Source organism: Bos javanicus, chromosome 14 (genome assembly GCF_032452875.1).
Source record: "Bos javanicus breed banteng chromosome 14, ARS-OSU_banteng_1.0, whole genome shotgun sequence".
Classification (NCBI taxonomy): domain Eukaryota; kingdom Metazoa; phylum Chordata; class Mammalia; order Artiodactyla; family Bovidae; genus Bos; species Bos javanicus.
Genome location: NC_083881.1, coordinates 16,367,186 through 16,374,080, shown reverse-complemented (window position 1 = coordinate 16,374,080; position 6,895 = coordinate 16,367,186).

Sequence of the window (6,895 nt, the reverse complement as noted above, 5' to 3'; positions counted from 1 at the left end):
CTTCCAGATGTTCAAGCTTGTTTTAGAAAAGGCAGAGGAACCAGAGATCAAATTGCCAACACCCCTGGATCATGGAAAAAGCAAGAGAGTTCCAGAAAAACATCTATTTCTGCTTTATTGACTATTCTAAAGCCTTTGACTGTGTGGATCACAATAAACTGTGGAAAATTCTGAAAGAGATGGGAATACCAGACCACCTGATCTGCCTCTTGAGAAATTTGTACGCAGGTCAGGAAGTAACAGTTAGAACTGGACATGGAACAACAGACTGGTTCCAAATAGGAAAAGGAGTACATCAAGGCTGTATATTGTCACCCTGCTTATTTAACTTATATGCAGAGTACATCATGAGAAACACTGGACTGGAAGAAACACAAGCTGAATTAAGATTGCTGGGAGAAATATCAATAACCTCAGATATGCAGATGACACCACCCTTATGGCAGAAAGTGAAGAGGAACTCAAAAGCCTCTTGATGAAAGTGAAAGTGGAGAGTGAAAAAGTGGGCTTAAAGCTCAACATTCAGAAAATGAAGATCATGGCATCCAGTCCCATCACTTCATGGCAAATAGATGGGGAAACAGTGGAAACAGTGGCAGACTTTATTTTTTGGGGCTTCAAAATCGCTGCAGATGGTGACTGCAGCCATGAAATTAAAAGACGCTTACTCCTTGGAAGGAAAGTTATGACCAACCTAGATAGCATATTCAAAAGCAGAGACATTACTTTGCCAACAAAGGTTCGTCTAGTCAAGGCTATGGTTTTTCCTGTGGTCATATATGGATGTGAGAGTTGGACTGTGAAGAAGGCTGAGCGCCAAAGAATTGATGCTTTTGAACTGTGGTGTTGGAGAAGACTCTTGAGAGTCCCTTGGACTGCAAGGAGATCCAACCAGTCCATTCTGAAGGAGATCAGTCCTGGCATTTCTTTGGAAGGAATGATGCTGAAGCTGAGACTCCAGTACTTTGGTCACCTCATGCGAAGAGTTAACTCATTGGAAAAGACTCTGATGCTGGGAGGGATTGGGGGCAGAGGAGAAGGGGACGACAGAGGATGAGATGGCTGGATGGCATCACTGATTCGATGGACATGAGTCTGAGTGAACTCCGGGAGTTGGTGATGGACAGGGAGGCCTGGCGTGCTGCGATTCATGGGGTCGCAGAGTCGGACACGACTGAGCGACTGAACTGAACTGAACTGAACTGATGTGTAAGTCACTGTTCTAGTCACCAGAGATCCTGTGTGGGAGGCACATAATGTTAATAGATAAGCACAACAAATAACTGAGTAACTAGAGATGAGATGATTTGGGATGATGATAAGTTCTACAGAGGTGTCACTGCATAGAGAAGAGGGTGGAGGAAATGACTAGATATGAAATAATCTGATCAGGGCTTCCGAAGTGGCTCAGTGGTAAAGAATTTGCTTGCAGAGCAGGAGCCACAGGAGACATGGGTTTGATCCCTGAGTTGGAAAGATCCCCTGGAGGAGGGCATGGCAACCCACTCCAGTATTCTTGCCTAAAGAATCCCATGGACAGAGAAGCCTGGTAAGCTACAGACCACAGGGTCCCAAAGAGTCAGACACGACTGAAGCGGCTTAGCGTGCAAGCCCGTGTCATCAGGGCCGGCAGGGTGGTGAGAGATGTAGAGAACTGCTGTGTGGGTTGGGCCTGGAAGGCTGAGGAAGATGTGGTCCTTCATCTTATGGATCTCCTGGTCTAGTTGGGGGTGTGGACAAAGAGAATGATGAAGAATAATACTTTAAGGGCTCTGACGGAATTGTGTAAAAGGGAGAGCTTAAAAGGGGGGGACTGGCTACATGAAGGTGGGGCAGGCAAGGCAAGAGTGTGATGCTACAACAGAAAGGAAAAGTGGAAGTCAAAGGATAAAGTTGGGGGTTTTTCCTGGCGATCCAATGGTTAAGATTTAACCTTCCAAGGCAGGGGATGCAAGTTCAGTACCTGGTTGGGGAGTGAAGATCCCACATGCCTCACAGCCAAAAAACCAGGACATAAAAAAACACAACAGAAACAATATTGTAACAGATTTAATAAAGACTTATAAAATGGTCCACATAAAAAAATTCTTAAAACACACACATACACACAAAGGATAAAGTTGGCTGGAAAAGGGGAAGAAGGAAATTGTGCTAGGTGTTCATTTCTTTCTGGTAGTCATGTACGGATGTGAGAGTTGGACCACAAAGAAGGCTGAGCACTGAAGAATTGATGCTTTTGAACTGTGGTGCTGGAGAAGACTCTTGAGAGTTCCTTGGACTGCGAGGAGATCAAACTGGTCAATCCTAAAGGAAATCAACCCTGAATATTCATTGGAAGGACTGATGGTAAAGCTGAAACTCCAATAGTGTGGCCACCTGATGTGAAGAACTGACTCCTTGGAAAAACCCTGATGCTGGGAAAGATTGAAGGCGGGAGGAGAAGGGGCCAACAGAGGATGAGATGGTTGGATGGCACTACTGACTCAGTGGACATAGTTAGAGCAAACTCCAGGAGATGGTGAGGGACAGAGAAGCCTAATGGGCTGCAGTCCATGGGCCTGTGAGTTGGACGTGACTTAGCAACTGAGCAACAACAACAAAGTCCCAGGCATTGTTCTAGGTGCTGGGGTCACAGGGGTGAACAACAGAGAAAAAGTCCCAGCCCCCACCGGAACTTATATTCTAATGGGGGAGGGTAGGCATGAATATATAAACAAGTAAGATAACTTTGGATGGTGACAACTGTTACGAAGACAAAATGCGATAAGGTTGAAGGAAGAATTTGGGTGTGTTTGGAGAGCAGTGATGGGAAGGAGACTTGACAGGGTAGCTGGTGTAGGCCTCTGGAGGAGGAGACGTATGTTGAGATTGGATCACAGGATGGTCTGGGAGAAGGGGAGTTCTAGGTGGAGGCAACTACAAATACAGAAGTCTTGAGGCAGGAGCAAGCCTGGCAAGTTTGAGGAACAGAAAAAAGGCCAGTGTGACTGGTGCCTGGTGAAGAAGGGGAGAGTGGGTCAGTTCTATAAGGAGTCAGAGATGAAGCAACAAGGGAAGCAGAAAACACAGATATGAAGCCATTGTAGTGATTCAGATTAGAGAGGGTGGAGGCCTGACCTGGAGTGAGAGCTTTGGAGGTGGGGAAACATGGAAAAGCGACGATATTTTGAGTAATAGAACTATCACAATAGGACTTCTGATTCCTGGCCCTTGAGGACTGAGAGATGGATTGAATCAAAGATGACATTGGCTTCAACAACTGGGTAGTTGGGCGTGGTTACCAAGATAGGAAAGACCAGGAAGGGAACTGGTTTTGTGGGAGAAATCAAGATTTTTCTTTGGATGCCTTTAGTATGAGATGTTAGTTGGACATCCACCCCTGGAGAGGAAGCATAAAGGCTTGAGGTATAAGAGTAGCAGACCCTTCTGGGAACCTGGGATCATTGTGGGGGAGAGCTGTGGTTAGGAGCACTGCAGTGCTGGCTGTGGGATGAGACAGCCGGGAAGAGGGATGTGACTGGAGGTGGAGAGACCACCGCCGTCTGTCTTGTTAGTCCAGGTGGGGAAAGGTGGGAGTCCTGAATCCATCTGGTATTAGTAACCTAGGTTCATTTCCTTGCGCAATAGACTCCTTTGTGATTCCATTTCAGAAATCATGGCCATTTAGTGTAGAGGATGGCGTGACTTGGCTAGACAAAAATTCAGCAAGCGTATAGGGAGCTCGTGTGATGGGTCCATCTCTCTGCTAAGGCTTTCTGATACTTTATCTCATTTAACCCTCACCGAGATCCTACCGGGTAGGTTTAGCTCCTCCACATATGCATGAATGAAGTTGTTGCTGATGTTTTTGGTAGACTCAAAATGACACTGAATCAGTGACCTCTGAAGACATGTCTTGTTTGTCCTTGTTTGTCCTGGAGGTGGATTGTTCTCGCCTATGGAGGCTGTTCTACTTCTGGTCCTTAAATAGGGAAGCTTCTGAACTGTTATCACCCCCATTTCATAGAAGAGGAAACCGAGTATCAGGAGGGCAAGTGGCTTCCCAAAGCAGCACAGCCTGAGAATGGAGCCTCCATGGTCTTTCTCTCTCCTCAGCCCCTCCTTGCTCTTAATCACTGCACAGGGGGTTAGGTATCCACAGAAAGAGAAGGCAGTGTTGATGCCTTGGAAGTCTCTGACCAGAAGGAAAGCCTGTGTGATCATCATGGACAGATCAGTGCTTCAGAAGGAAGAAAAAGTACGTACTGTGTGGAAACCCTCTTGTCTGACACACGGGATAAGGGGAATAGGCCATTTTATTTAAGCAGAAAGCAAAGAATCATTACAATGAAACATACATAATTTTATTGTTCATAAAAAGCATTCAAATATACATTGATTTATTGAGAACTTTTTCTTCACAGATGAGCCACTGATGGGCATCAGTGCTGCTCAGTCTTTTTATTTTAAATGCAATGCACCTTGATCTTTCCAAAGTATTTGATTTAACTTTCACAGAAACAAGAAAAAATTTTTTTGAACTTATGATTAATTGACTTCTTTGATAATGAATTACATTATGTAGTTATAGTAGGGAGTACAACAGGTAAAGACAGGTTAGGGAGCAAATACAGAGCACTCTTGCAAAAGGCATGATCCACCGGAAAGGAGGGCTTCCTACCCAGTGCCCTACCAGCCTTCAGAGCATCCAGGACCTCCACCAATAGACTCTATAGAGAGGATGGGGCATGTTACTTAATGTGGCAAATTGGTTAAGTGAGATTCAATTAAAAGATCTCCTACTGATAGAAATACATATACAGTGCATATTTGTATGCACCAGACACTTGAAGTGAATGAAGTACTTGTATGGAAATGATTTTGCTTTCTGTTTCTTCTGGGTCTACCATTTCCAAAGACTGGTTCTAATTTGAACTGGTTCAGTAGGATTTTAAAAACAACAACTTAGATTTTGTTTTCAGTGCAGTTAAAAAAAATTAATATGTGGGTTGGGCTCAGAGTTCAGCCAATTAGTGTGTCCATTTTGGTTTGTGAGTCAGATTATCTTGGTCCACATTACTCACAGTGAGGAATGATTCAAAACCAGTGCTTTTTTCCTTCTAGCCCAGAGTCTAAAAATGCTTCAGGCCTCTTTTGTCCTGAGACATCCTTGTTCTAAGGAATCCTGAAGTTACATTTATCAGGGAACAAAAGTCATTTACAGGAAGAGACTGGCATGAAAACCCACTGTCTTATGATTCCGACACTAAAGTTGGTCTTTGTTTCTCTTTCCTTTGAGTTTTATCAGTATTGGCTGAACACATTTTTTTTTTTTTTTTGGCTACACTACATGGTCTGTGGGATCTTAGTTCCTCAACCAGGGATTGAACCCAGGTCCCCTGCATTTGAAGCATGGAGTCTTAACCACTGGACCATTGGGAAAGTCCCAGCTGAACACAGTTTGAATTCATTGAAAGCTGGTTACCTTAGGAACAGAAGACTTCTGGTTTAGTGCTTCTGGTTTAGTCACAAAGGAGCCTTGGAGCATTGTCTTCAGAACCTAAGGACAATTCCTTGGGTACCTGGTAGGGGAGGTCTAAGGACCACTCTGCCATGGCCTACCCTTTCTCCTGAGATCTGGGCACAAAGTCTGCCATTCAAAATGGAGATCCACTCAAACAGTGGCACACGCAGGCTACCGTGTGGTTTTCTTTGCTTCTTCCCATGGCTTCTTTTTCTAGGAACTTCCCTCCCAAAGAAAGGAAAGTTTGATAAAAGAAGAGTGAGTCCAGCGCTGGCTTCCTGGGTGTGCAACCAGTGATTCGGAAAAATGCTAATTATGTGTCATTGTCTGACAATGTTCTCAAGATGTCAAAAATCAGACGTCCCTGGTGGTCCGGTGGTTAAGACTCTGCCGTTCCACTGTGGGGGGAACAGGTTTGACCCTTGGTGGGGGAAGTTCTGCATGCAGCGTGGTATGGCCAAAAAAAGAAAAAAACTCAATGCCATTTCTATATGTTAACAACATACTTGTGGAAAGCAAAAATGTTAAAAACACAATACTGTTTATTATTTTTAGAAAATGTCAAATGTCCTCCTAGCATGAGCAATGTGGTACTGAATGAAAGCTGAAGATATGGTATGAACTCATGTTTAGCTTAATGTGGTTGCAGGTGGATTTACGTCTATGTCTATATCTACATCTATACCTATGCAGCTATATTATCTATCTACATGTATGTATATATAGAGATATGGTGCATACCTGGGTTAGTATATGCACTTATATTTCCAAACTCTGTCTACTGAGTGGGCCTGGAAGCAATGAGCACAGCCTGTGCCCAGACTTTGGTTTCTAATATCATTCTCCCATAAAAGGAACAGGATTTCTTGGAGAAATTGCAGGTTGTAGGGCTGGGAAGGGAATATGCAAAATGAACATGGAGCATCATATAGCGCCAGAGATAAAAGAAATATTCAAGAGGCAAAGCAAGAGGGTATGTTCAAGGGACATAGGAGCAAACTGCAAGAGCTCCCAATAGACAAAGCTGGAACAATTTGAGCAACAAAATGAATAGTGTAGTCTCGAATTATAACCCAAAGTTGTTGTTGTTCAGTCACTACATTGTGTCCGACTCTGCCACCCCATGGACTGTATCCCACCAGTCTCCTCTGTCCCTGGAATTCTCCAGGCAAGAATACTGGAGTGGGTTGTCATTCTCTTCTCCAGGGCATCTTCCTGACCCAGGGATCAAACCCTGGTCTCCCACACTGCAGACAAATTCTTTACCATCCCAGCCACCAGGGAAGCCCATCTTAGTTCACAAGTTGTGACAAATGTACCATATAAATGATATATTTTGAAAACTGGGAGGATGATATATGGGAACTAATATAATTTTACGTTTCTGTAAAC